The sequence below is a fragment of the Somniosus microcephalus genome, chromosome 9, assembly GCF_052327205.1.
Source record: "Somniosus microcephalus isolate GS21.2 chromosome 9, FLI_Smic_1.0, whole genome shotgun sequence".
Lineage (NCBI taxonomy): Eukaryota > Metazoa > Chordata > Chondrichthyes > Squaliformes > Somniosidae > Somniosus > Somniosus microcephalus.
The window spans coordinates 24,999,557-25,013,736 of NC_140995.1; the positions used below are offsets into that span (position 1 = coordinate 24,999,557).

A 14,180-nucleotide genomic window follows, 5' to 3' on the forward strand; every position below is an offset into this window, starting at 1 on the left:
AAACCCTTATTTAGTATCAATATTGTTGCAGATTTCTTATCTTTTAAAAGGGGCACTATCTTCATGAAAAAGTCTAGCAAAAATGTTTCTATGCTTAAAACCACAGTTCAGTTATTTAAATCACAATGAAGCACACTGCCGCTTGATGATGGTGACACAAAAATGTTGAACAATTCCTCTGAAGATTCTACCTCTCCATTTTCATGAAGATGTTATCCCTCGAATTCAGGAACAAGCTCTCTTATATTTGAAATCCCTTGCACACAAGAAGCTCAGCCCCTCTAACAGGGTCATTTCTGCATTTTTTTCCACTAACGGACACTGGACCAACAGGACCAGTGCAAGTCTGAGAAATAAGAAGCCTCACATTTTATACGCCTTTGTTTTGCGCTTGTGGAAAGGGTCGAGTTACTCAGCTGCTGAATGCACAGAGAGCGCGCCCCTGCCATTGTAGAGCATCGACCACATCCCTGGCAGTGAGGAAGGATGTTCTTGCCATGGAGGCAGTGCAGCGAAGATTCACCAGGCTGATACCTGGGATGGCAGGAATGACGTATGAGTAGAGATTGGGTCGATTGGGCTTGTACTCGTTGGAGTTTAGAAGATTGAGAGGGGATCTCATTGAAACTTATAAAATTCTAACAGGACTAGACAGACTAGATGCAGGAAGGATGTTCCCGATGGCGGGGGAGTCCAGAACCAGGGGTCACAGTCTAAGGATAAGGGGTAAGCCATTTAGGACAGAGATGAGGAGGAATTTCTTCACCCAGAGAGTGGTGAACCTGTGGAATTCTCTACCACAGAAGGCAGTGGAGGCCAATTCATTAAATATATTCAAGAAGGAGTTAGGTATATTTCTTAAGGCTAAAGGGATATGGGGAGAAGGCAGGGACAGGATACTGAATTTGGATGATCAGCCATGATCTCATTGAATGGCGGAGCAGGCTCGAGGGGCCGAATGGCCTACTCCTGCTCCTATCTTCTATGTTTCTATGTGACCGTCTTGCACTTGGCATGCTCAGTGCAGGTGATCGCATCCCTGATCACATTTCCAGGAGAACCTCCAGTACCCTGTGGGTCTCCTTGTAGATCAGACCAATTTACCTTTACATCCTCCTTTTATTTAGGGACAAAGAATAAATACCGGCCTTGCCAGTAACGTCCATATCCAGAGAATGGATTTTTTTTTAAATCCTTTTATTTACAAGCACACTTTAGAGGAAAATAGGTTTCTAGCAATGTTCTTCTTCTCCACCCACCATCCAAAGAAAAGTTAAATGCAGCTTTGAGTAGATTTTAAAAGAAATCACCCCAAAAATGCACCACAATCTGGCATCACCAGTGTTATATCTCTTGGAATTTAAACAGATTTTCAAAACTGATCAGCCAATTGTCAGCGCTGGAGGCAAATCCCATTACTTACAGTTTTGGCTCTGTTACAAGTTCAATATTTTAGCTCTTAAACCTGTGTGGTGGTGAGAGTTTCAGTTTAATGACACACTAGAAGTTTTGACCCTGCAATGTTTCTACAAGATTTGGAGTATGGCTGAAGGTCTGACTGGGGTACTTAGAAAAACACAGTCTCTTTCCACATGCACAAACTAAACAAATTGATATGGAGGAGGAAGGAGTATTATGACCGGAATAATTTTTTAAAAAACTTACAGTAATTTATAGATTTGGCTGAAGCAGAAATTTTGTAATTCATAGAATCAAAGAGAAAAGAAAGAACATGGCATTTATATCGCGCCAATCACGGCCTCAGGACGTCCCAAAGGGCTTTTCAGCCAATTAAATCATAGGCTCTTGCAGCGCAGAATGGCGCCATGCCGCCTCTTTGAAATAGCTACCCAATTAGTCTCGCTCCCCGTTCTTCAATGATATATCAAATTCCCTTTTGAAAGTTATTATTGAATCTGCTTCCACCACCCTTTCAGGCAGTACATTCTAATTCAACTGGGTTTTAATTAAGCTCTCTGGATTAAACATGATAATTACTCCACAAAAGAGGAATTCCAAAATTAGGGTTAAATCCGATAGAGCACGGAATCATCACAGTCGACACGCTGCTAACACAAACAGCATCTTCTCTCTGTACTGACAGGTATAAAAATAGAGCGCCCCTTCAGTCACAGAGACAAGCGAACTAAGTTTCATGGAGGAGGCACTTCTACACATACAGCTAATGCTGCACAACAACTTTGTTCATCATTATTCTTGGAGAGCCATTAGCATTTATTTACTTAATAAGGAGTCGCCGCCACATTTTTTGCCTACATGGGCCAGTTAGGTGTGTAGCAACAAGTTCCACAGGTCACATAAAACGTTCAACTGACTGTTACCACTAAGTTGCATCTCAAGCTGCCGATACCAACAGACTTTGGTGTTCAGATTTAGGATTTATCCACCGATTAGGAAGCAGTGCTGAGAATCTCTAGGCCTATGGAAGTCAAACAGGTAAAAGCAGCAGACTAAGAAATTTAAGTGGAGGCAGAAATTTTGAAGCTGAAAAACTGAGCCTCTGCAGGCTGCAGATGGCTCATGGGCTATAGAAACATAGAAGATAGGAGCAGGAGTAGGCCATTCGGCCCTTCGAGCCTGCTCCGCCATTCAATGAGATCATGGCTGATCATCCAAATTCAGTACCCTGTCCCTGCCTTCTCCCCATATCCCTTGATCCCTTTAGCCTTAAGAAATATATCCAACTCTTTCTTGAATATATTGAATGAACTGGCCTCCACCGCCCTCTGTGGCAGAGAATTCCACAGGTTCACCACTCTCTGGGTGAAGAAATTCCTCCTCATCTCAGTCCTAAATGGCTTACCCCTTATCCTTAGACTATGACCCCTGGTTCTGGACTCCCCGGCCATCATAAACATCCTTCCTGCATCTAGTCTGTCCAGGCCTGACAGAATTTTATAGGTTTCGATGAGATCCCCTCTCAATCTTCTAAACTCCAGTGAGTATAAGCCCAATCGACACAATCTCTCCTCATACGTCATTCCTGCCATCCCAGGTATCAGCCTGGTGAATCTTCGCTGCGCTCCTTCCATGGTAAGGACATCCTTCCTCAGATAAGGCAAACAAAACTGCACACAATACTCAAGGTGCGGTCTCACCAAGGCCCTGTACAACTGTTGCAAGACATCCTTGTTCCTGTACTCGAACCCTCTTGCTACTAAGGCCAACATACCATTTGCCTTCTTAACCACCTGCTGCACCTGCATGCTTACCTTCAGTGACTGGTACACAAGAACACCCAGGTCTCTTTGCACTTCCCCTTCTCTCAATCTATTGCCATTCAAATAATAATCTGCCTTCCTGTTTTTGCCAGGACTATATAGTATGGACATGCCAGACTTCAAGTAATGCATAGGTTCATTCCAAAATTGTCTTGATCATTAAACCCAAAATTTTCTAACCAAAATAAACATATTTCCTCATGGTGGATTAGATCTGATATTTTTGATCTGAATTCAGGAAAACATAATAGCCAAAACGAAAAGGCCCAAATTAATCATTAAACCGGATGACAATTGGGAGTCATGTGATAACCATAATTGGTCTAACTCAAGTAGAGGATCAGAATATCAACTTGGACCACGCAGATAATGAGTGAAGTAAAGCCCCGCCGGTTACATAGCTCTGATCCGTATGAGTTGGGTTCATCCTGTGGATCCCCATAGGACAAGGTTGCATTCTTGCCTGTGCTGTCGGAGGGGCACACTGAGCAGAAGCATTGCTTCCACTATAAGGAGGGGAATAGAGGAAAACGAACAAGTGGATCACCACGGACTTGCAGCTCGAAACCGCCAAAACACTGACATCAGCAAATGTTTAGATGCAACCAGTCCTCCAGCCCCTCAGCGAGAAATCAGAGGCAATAAAGCATAGTACACCACGTGGGCAGGGCAAAATGATTTTCTTTTACATGCAAGAGGAGGGTGGGTGAGTGGAGGACAAAGAGTGAATCCAGAATACTCATGCACCAACCACCTTGCTATTTTGGCTAAAAGTAAGTTTAAACTTAGTTCAATCAATAAGGTTTTGGCATCCTGGAGGAAAAGAGTCATTTTTCAGCTCATTTACATCCTCAGGAACTTTGTGAAGAGTATGTGCTGCACGAGAAGGGAAATTGTCTCCATTCATCTTTTGATAATTATAAATACAATTTCCGTGCACAAACAGGATGTTACATTAGACTGTTTGTAGAAACACAAACATGACATGCAAACTGAGAACTATGTTGTAAATATGTGCTCACGTTCCCTAATCAGAGACATTTATGGCACAGCAGGCCACCATTCGACCCATCATGTCTGCGCCAGTCGAAAAACAGCTATCCAGCCAAATCCCAGTTTCCAGCTCTTGGTCCGTAGCCTTGCAGTTTATGGCACTTCAATTGCATATTCCATGTACTTTTTAAATGTGGTGAGGGTTTCTGCCTCTACCACCCTTTCAGGCAGTGAGTTCCAGACCCCCACCACCCTCTGGGTGAAAAAAGTTCTCAAATTCCCTCTAATCCTTCTACCAATTACTTTAAATCTATGCCCCCTGGTTATTGACCACTCTGCTAAGGGAAATAGGACCTTCCAGGTCCACTCTATCTAGGCCCCTCATAATTTTATACACCTCAATTAAGTCTCCCTGCAGACTTCTCTGTTCCAAAGAGAACAACCCCAGCCTATCCAATCTTTCCTCAGTTAAAATTCTCCAGTCCCGACAACATCCTCATAAATCCTCTCTGTACCCTTTCTCGTGCAATCGCATCTTTCCTGTAATGTGGTGACCAGAACTGTATGCAGTACTCTTGCTGTGGCCTAACTAGTGTTTTATACAGTTCTAGCATAACCACCCTGCTCTTATATTCTGCGCCATGGCTGCTAAAAGTATTCCGTATGCCTTCTTAACCACTTTATCTACCTGTCCTGCTACCTTCAGGGATCTGTGGACATGCACTTCATGGTCCCTCTGTTCCTCTACATTTCTCAGTATCCTACCATTTATTGTGTATTCCCTTGCCTTGTTAGCCCTCCCCAAGTGCATTACCTCACTTCACACTTCTGTCAACCACACGGTTGATCTCGATCTAAAATAGCATGATGACAAATCTCATGCATGCAACTAGCCAGTTGTACAAACAGAATCATGAATTTCAAATATTAACTCAATGCACTGCTAATTTTAATTATATATTGGCCCGGATTTTGCAGGGCCGATAACAGCGGCGTTAGCCTTGTAAAAAGCCCCACAAGTTCCAGGTTTCCGCACGCGCTGCAACCAGGAACTTGCGATCTGTCAAGGTTCGCCTTGACAGATCCTCCGAACCAGAAAAAAAAAAAATCGCTCTCTGGTACAGAGTTGGGCTATTTGCCCAGCAAATGCCCACAAAACCCTTACGCCTGGTAAAAGCAGACACAGGGCCTGCTTTCACCAGCATAAGGGTTAATATAAATGTTCAATTAAAAATTTAATAAAAAAATCACCCACAAACATTCAAAATTATTTATGTAAATTTTGGCCTGGATTAAAATATTTAAAATTATTTTTTTCCCCCCGAATTTAATTTTTATTGTAAATGCTTCATTAAAGGAACTTTTAATTTAATGTGAAAATGGGAACATTTATTTTTATTCAAATTGTGTAAATTCTGTAATTATTTGGGGATTCTATTGCTTGTCATTAGGGGATTCCATTTGGGAATGACAGCAATGGAACCCTCCTTTCTGATAGGAGGACCTGGCCCCCCATGATCCCAGGAATGCTTCCGAACCGCCTGCGTCTGTGGGCCTATCCGCAGGCGTACGACCGCAGGCCCAGGACCCGAAGTATCTGAAGCCCGGGAGCCAGCAGTAGGTTCGTATTTTTTTTCTTCTGTCCTTGTTATAACCATCATCGCACTGAATGGTATTTTATATCGTATAACAGCTTTCTAATAAGCAATTTGCAGGTCATTTTTCAGATAAGCTTCCCTTCTGTTTCACACATTTGTTGATTCCATTCTTTTTTTGCTTCAAGTTTCCAATCTTAGACAAAGCTTATTTGGGTTAAGAAAAGTAATACATGTATTGTCTTTTCTGTAATGCATATATGCTAATGCAGAAAATGCATCTACAGGAAACTTTTGGCATGTGATGTCCTTATTTGCTGAGTATATAAAATGTGTGTGTTTTGAATCCAAGTTCCTTTTGGGCTCAACCTTGGTGAATTTTAATTCTGATTCGCTCTGAATTGATTAGATTGGTTATGCTAAACATTTTTGGGCTTGGCCTCTGGACATTCTCATGGCTTCCGCTGCACTCTGGTAAATTCAGACATTCAAGCGATGCAAATGCTAGATGCACAAGATTTCTTTTCTGGGGGTTTGGGGACACTCCCCACAAAACAAAATTAATGTTGACACAACTAGGTGCATGCTCCAGGATCAGAGAGTTAACTTTTTATAGATATGTAAATGTGTCATGTTGCAGTCTGTTACGTTGTTGTCTCGTTTCTCTCGTACTTTCTTACAATTTTTTTTTTCAATTTTATTTGTCACATAACCAAATACAACAAGTGAAATCCAGTCAGTGAAATGCGTTTTTCTTAACGAGCCGAGCGCACCAAGCAGCAAAGGACACTTAGCTGCCTGGTACGCACGGAGCCCGCAAGGACGGCAGCCATCTTCATCGGCGCCATCACAATAGGGTCCGCTCTCGCCTCGCTCCACTCCGCCTTTCCCGCACTCCTGCCCGACAATCTTCAGCCGTCGTGGTACCGGCGTCCCGGGGCCTGCTTCTCCCTGGCTCTCCTTCCACCCGGGCTGACCTCCGAGCCTCCCGCGGTGTCCGACCTTCCAGGGCCTGCTTTTCCTGCCCGCGGTCCGCTGGCCGCCTCCCCTCCTACTGGTTCGACCTCCGAGCCTCCCGCCGAGGAGCTGCCGGCCGCCGTGCTACAGCGGGTCGTCGTGGCCTCCATCGCAATAGCAACTGTGAACAGGATATCACCGCCATCGGGAGTTGCTGTCTCATCTGTCATTTCCACGACATTAAAATTAAGTTCTTCCAGAACTTTCTTCGTAGCTCCCACCTCTCTGCGCCGGCTGGGCGCCCCGGGCCGGGTCAGGTCAGCAGAGCAGTGTCGCCACAAACCACCGCCGTGTCCTCGGTGAAGACGCAGTCTGGGAGGCTGTCGTCAGCCGGCAGCTCCAGCACCTGTAACACCAGCTTGTGGCGCAGCACCCCGACATAGAGCTGGTGCTCCCGGCGGGCCCGCTCCATGTCCACCGGCTCCGGCCCCGCTCCATCCTCACCGCCCCCGCCCCGCAGCGCCGCCCGGCCCAGAGAGTCCGCCAGCCTACGGACCACCGTGTGAGAGCAGCGGCCGAACCCCGCAGGCCCGCATATAGAAGATAGGAGGAGTAGGCCATTCGGCCCCTCAAGCCTGCTCCGCCATTCAATGCAATCATGGCTGATCATCCAAATTCAGTACCCGGTCCCTGCTTTCTCCCCATATCCCTTGATCCCTTTAGCCTTAAGAAATATATCCAAACCCTTCTTGAATATATTGAATGAACTGGCCTCTACTGCCTTCTGTGGTAGAGAATTCCACAGGTTCACCACTCTCTGGGTGAAGAAATTCTTCCTCATTTCTGTCCTAAATGGCTTACCTCTTATCCTTAGACTGTGACCCCTGGTTCTGGACTCCCCGACCATCAGGAACATCCTTCCTGCATCGAGTCTGTCCAGTCCTGTCAGAATGTTATAAGTTTCAATGAGATCCCCTCTCATTCTTCTAAACTCCAGCGAGTATAAGCCCAATCGACCCAATCTCTCCTCATACGTCATTCCTGCCATCCTAGGTATCAGCCTGGTGAATCATCATGGCAAGAACATCCTTCCTCAGATAAGGCGACCAAAACTGCACACAATACTCAAGATGTGGTCTCACCAAGGCCCTGTACAACTGCAGCAAGACATCCTTGCTCCTGTACTCAAACCCTCTCGCTACGAAGGCCAATGTGCCATTTGCCTTCTTAACCGCCTGCTGCACCTACATGCTTACCTTCAGCGACTGGTGCGCAAGGACACCCAGGTCGCGTTGCACTTCCCCTTTTCACTTTGGTGGCAAAAACAGGGATAACCTCACATTTATCCACGTTATATTGCATCTGCCATGCTTCTGCCCAATCACCCAACCTGTCCAAATCATACTGGAGTTTCTCGGCATCCTCCTCACAGCACACACGCCCACCCAGCTTTGTGTCGTCTGCAAATTTGGAGATATTACATCTAGTTCCCTTGTCTAGATCATTAATATATATTGTGAATAGCCGGGGTCCAAGGACCGATCCCTGCGGTACCCCACTAGTCACTGCCTGCCACTCGGAAAAAGACCCGTTTATTCCAACTCTTTGCTTTCTGTCTGCCAACCAGTTCTCTATCGAAGTCAATATCTTGCCCCCAATCCCATGTGCCTTAACTTTACACGCTAATCTCTTATGCGGGACCTTATCGAAAGCCTTCTGAAAGTCCAAATACACCACATCCACTGGTTCTCCCTTATCTATTTTACCAGTTACATCCTCAAAAAATTCCAGTAGATTAGGCAAGCACAATTTACCTTTTGTAAATCCATGTTGACTTTGTCTGATCCTGTCACTGTTTTCCAAGTGCTCTGCTATTACATCTTTTATAATGGACTCTAGCATTTTCCCCACTACCGATGTCGGGCTTACCGGTCTGTAATTCCCCGTTTTCTTTCTACCACCTTTTTTGAATAGTGGGGTAACATTAGCTACCCTCCAATCCATGGGTACTGTTCCAGATTCCATCGAATGTTGGAAGATGATCAGCAATGCATCTACTATTTCTCGGGCCACTTCCTTAAGTACCCTAGGATGTAGATTATCAGGCCCTGGGGATTTATCGGGATTCTTCCCTGCTATTTCTCACCTCATCTTTGTGAGTTCTCTTAGGCCAGCATATAACGGTACTGTACCAAAGAATAAATGTTGGTGGCAAGAAGAGCTTGAGCTGAAATGCATCAGTTCTGCACCAGTAAAATGCTGAGATAGATACAGAGCAGCGCTTTAAGCAGAAATTTGCACTGTAACTGACAACGGCAGTGCCGCAGTCTAACGCCAGCTCCAGCAGAAAGAGAAATACGACTGACACATGGTTTGGAGGACCATTTCACAGAATCACAGAAACCCCACAGTGCAGATACAGGCCATTTCGGCCCATCGAGCCTGCACCGACACACATCCCACCCGATCCCCATAACCCCACGTATTTAATCCCCCTAACACTAAGGGTCAATTTATCATAGCCAATCATCCTAACCCGCACATGTTTGGACTGTGGGAGGAAACCGGAGCACCTGGAGGAAACCCACGCAAACACGGGGAGAATGTGCAAACTCCACACAGACAGTCGCCCGAGGCCGGATTCGAACCCGGGTCCCTGGCGCTGTGAGGCAACAGTGCTAACCACTATGCCACCGTTGCGAGACGTCTCAGTGGATTATCATTAAAGCTTAGTCATGATTGTAGTGCTGCTAATCTTGATTATGTGAACTGTTGCTTATAGCTCCTCTTCGTACTCATCATAACAATGCAACACTTAATTCATTCAGATTTTCTTCTTTTGCTGCACTGCTCCCCATCAGTGAAGTGCACCCCACCATTTTTTAAAAAAAATCACTCAATTAGACCTACTGTCAATTTAAACTACCTGTTTAGATCCACATTATTAAGCCATACCTCTTAAGAAACAAAACTATATCCAAAATAGCATTCTGCAATTAAAATCTGTAAGATCTGGCAAAGCATTTTCCCAACAGGGGCCAATCACTGGGAAGCAGACGTGTGTAGTGAAATAATGGAATCATAAGTCAATACATCCTGTCTGGACCAATAACTCTTCAATATTTTTACTTTGGCAAAGAGTCAGCAATGGTGAGAAACTCTTTAACTCAAGTGGTTATTGATCCTTATTGAAATGTAATTTAGGCAGCTGTAGGAGAATAAATGGGTTTTTTTTTTCCAGACAAGCTGACAACAATCAGTGAAGGAGACTTGGACCAGACAAAAAAATAACATGAACACAGAAAATGATGGCAATCTGTCAAGTTTTAATTTCTCTTTGCGGATGCTGATGGACCTATTGTTCATTTTATTGTTATTATGCCTGGAAAAAGTTAATTGCGTATTGTGTGGTCCCCCACTCTTTTAGGTCACCAATTCTTAATCTTGCAACAGTAATATTGCTGTCTGGATGCACACCACCAGATAGAGAGTGTGTTACCTCTTCCAGACACCATAACTACCATACCATTCTGTCTGTGCTGTTACAGTATACGTCACTATGTCTGTGTAGATAGCGGATGCGTGCACTCAATCGTACCAAACTTGATTAATATATACAGTACATTACAATCCAATAATGCAGAACCAAAAAAAAACCTTTGAATATCCTTGTTATTGATAGCTTATGTCCCAAGGTTCTGCTGCACTCTCACTATTCACTCAAATATCGGCATCAAAATCTACAGCTTTTGACATGTCCACAGTAAATCACAATTTCTACATTTCCAGAAATTGATGATAATGTACGCTACACTTCAACACGATCGGAGTTCTAATGTTAACAGCTTCTGCTCCATTCTCGTACCTTAGGTCATTTAAAGCAAATAATCTCCTTCCCAGCAGCTATTATTTTTCAGTTATTGCAATGAATTGACGCCGGTGAATACAAATAATTGAAACTCAAAAATAATGCTCTATCAAATCCATTGTATTCACTCACTGTCGAATGATCATACATACCACATTTTACATTTCATTTTCACCTCGAGGTTCCTACAAATTAATGAAATTTGACAAAGAACATGTTATTCACTCAACAGTGACGGCATAAAATCTCAGTGTGACTGGAAGAAGGGGCTATATACTAGCCGGCAGCCTCCTGGCGCATAACGGCAACAAATTCCAATATAAGAGAAGGATTAAATTTAATGCTGGCTGCTCAGCAAAAAGTTACTGTAGCAGAATCAGATTTTACACTCAATGGTAAAACCACGAAGGTTTTTCATAGGAATCGCAAATCAATGTTTCTCCATCTTAATATCGTATTTGGTCTCCATTTTGTCATTCTTTGTTTTTCTCCTGGTGATAAAGAGCACTTTTCAACAAATTAAACCAGGGAGCAAAAGCATACTACATTTACAACTGCAACTTTGGCCCAGAAATGCTAGAGCGGGCAATCTCGTGGCATGCCCCACTCGTTAGACTTTCTCCCCTCACCCTTCAGCTCAAATAAAATTCCCTGCAAGTTGCTGGAAGTGCGAGCTGATAACGGCGTGGCGAAGGCAACGGAGCATCTGCGACCTTGGTGAACGACAGGAACAACCGTGCCTCTCCTTAACCAATGAGATTTAAGGATTGAGGGGGAAAAACAGGAACGATGGAGAAGGAAATAGGGTGAATTAGAGTCAAATCAGCTACATAGAGAGAAATAAAGATTGGGATTGAGGGAGAAATAAAGACAGAAAGGAAAAAATATTAAAACATTTAAAATCTCAAACTACAATTTACTACCTATAGGAATAAGACTGCACAGTTTAAATCGTCCCCTTTCTGGGCTGGAGCGGTTGAATGGCATTGGAGGAACTTAAACCTTCTCATTAAAAAAAAAAGGTACTTACGCTGTAAAGTTGCAGCCAAACTTTGAGGCAAGTTTAATTGGCAATTAATGCGCAAATGCAACAATTTCATGAAATTCACGGGGAGGTTGACAACGAGCTACTGTTTGTCAGGCCAATGGCGGAGTGATGGAAATTGTCCAGCAACTTGTGGTGATTCACGGGGTATCTCTCCCTCACCACAACTTGCTGGACAATTTACACATTAATAATGGCGAGCGCCATTAAACTCGCTGTTATTTTGGCAGCAAAACCTAGGCCATTATTGTTTTTTCCTCTTCCTCCCCTCCCATGATTGTGTAGAATTAATTTAATTTTGAGGAAATCAGAATGTACAGAAAGGAATATGATGGATGTTTTACATATAGATGAAGAGGTAACGGTGCCACAAAAGAGAATTATAAAAGCTAAAACAAATTACATTAAAAAACAATGTAGCCAGAGGATAGGGAGAGTTCATGGGGACAGAAAGTAAAGAGCAGAATAAAGGATGCTTTCAGATTAAGGAGATATGGGCAATGGTGCGTTGAAAAATCTTTGCTGGGATCTCTTTTGGTTTCCATCGAATATTGATAGAAGAATGGTATTGAAGTTTGCCGATGACACCAAATTAAGGGGCATGACAAACAGTTAGGAAGAATGCAGGATTAGAGAAATGTCATGTACAACCATTCTGGGGGGGAAAAAAATAAAGGAAATACACCCTATATGGTAACATCCATAACAGAGTAGAGGAACAGGGAGATCTAGGGATGCAGATACATAGACCTTTAAAGGCAGGTAAACAAGTCATTTATAAAAAGACAAATGGATTCTGGGTTTAACATAGAGGAGCACTAAAATATAAAAGCAAGGAAATGATGTTGAATTTGTATATTGTTTAAGCCAAATATGAGTAGTGTGCGCAGTTCTGGGCATCCTATTATAGAAGGAGTATCAGAGCAGAACATCCAGTACATTAGCCACATACGGTTAATTAGGAATCCAGATGTGGATGATGGAATTTCTGATTAGTAACTAAAAATGAGTACTGACACCACCGTGATCTCAATACGCATCTGCACAGCGTGGGCATGTGTACTTCTGCCTTTTTGTGCGATTGTTGGTAAAAATGAAAAGCAGAGTGTGCGAATGTTCTTCGATCATTGTGAGTGCTTTACTTCCTTGGTTACTCAATTTCAATTTTATTTGTCACATAACCAAATACAGCAAGTGAAATCCAGTCAGTGAAATGCTTTTTTCTTAACGAGCCGAGCGCACCAAGCAGCAAAGGACACTTAGCTGCCTGGTACGCACGGAGCCCGCAAGGACGGCAGCCATCTTCATCGGTGGTAGCTGTTTGTTAAATAAATATACATGTGAAGTACAATTACTTGTATTGTGCGAGTGTATTGAGGCTTTTTCTACTAATATTAGTACACGTGGCTAAAGTGGTGTTGCTGTAGCCACAACTTCTATTGGAAAGGGTGCAGTGAAGATGCACTAGAATACCAGATATATGAGGTTGTAGTTAAAAAAAAATTCAAAACTTGAGGCTTCCTTCACTAACAAAACGTAGAGGAGGATTTGATAGAGGTTTTCGAGATTATGAAAGGATTTGAGAAAGTAAATACTGAAAGATTCTTCCCGCTGGTTGGTAAGTTTGTAGCAAGAGGTATAGACATAAGAACATGACTTAGGAGCAGGAGTAGGCCATACGGTCCCTCAAGCCTGTCCGCCATTCAATAAGATCATGGCTGATCTTCAACCTCAACTCCACTTTCCCACCCGATCCCCATAAGTCCAAAAATCTATCTCAGCCTTGAATATACTCAACGACAGAGCAGCCACAGCCCTTGGGGAAGAGAATTCCAAAGATTCACAACCCTCCGAAGAAATTTCTCCTCATTTCAGTCTTAAAGGGCCGACCCCTTATCCTGAGACTATGCCCCAGAGTTCTAGACTCACCAGCCAGGGACACCTCAGCATCTATCCTGTCAATCCTGCTCAGAATCTTATATTTCAATGAGATCACCTCATTCTTCTAACTCCAGAGGGTATAGGCCCAATCTACTCAATCTCTCATTAGGACAACTCTCTCATCCCAGGAATCAATCTAATAAACCTTCGTTGCACCGCCTCCAAGGCAAGTATATCCTTCCTTAGATAAGGAGACCAAAACTGTGCACCGTACTCCAGGTGTGGTCTCACCAAAGCACTATACAATTGTAGCAAGTCTTCTTTACTCTTATACTCCAACTCCCTTGCAATAAAGGCCAACATGCCATTTACATTCCCAATTGCTTGCTGTACCTACATACTAACGCTCCGTGTTTCTTGTACTAGGACACGCAAATCTCTCAACACCAACATTTAATAGTTTCTCACCACTGAAAAAATATTGTTTCCCTATTCTTCCTACCAAAATGAATAATCTCACATTTCCCATTATACTCCATCTGTCACCTTATTGCCCACTCACTTAACCTGTCTATATCCCTTTGCAGGTTCTTTGTGTC

At 43.5% G+C, this 14,180-nt stretch overlaps 1 protein-coding gene across 4 annotated transcripts in view; it reads right to left on the reverse strand.

Moving 5' to 3' along the window:
* The window catches only part of agpat5 (1-acylglycerol-3-phosphate O-acyltransferase 5 (lysophosphatidic acid acyltransferase, epsilon)), a 128,399-nt gene that overhangs the window by 86,547 nt on the left and 27,672 nt on the right, over window positions 1-14,180 (reverse strand). The window lies entirely within an intron of this gene.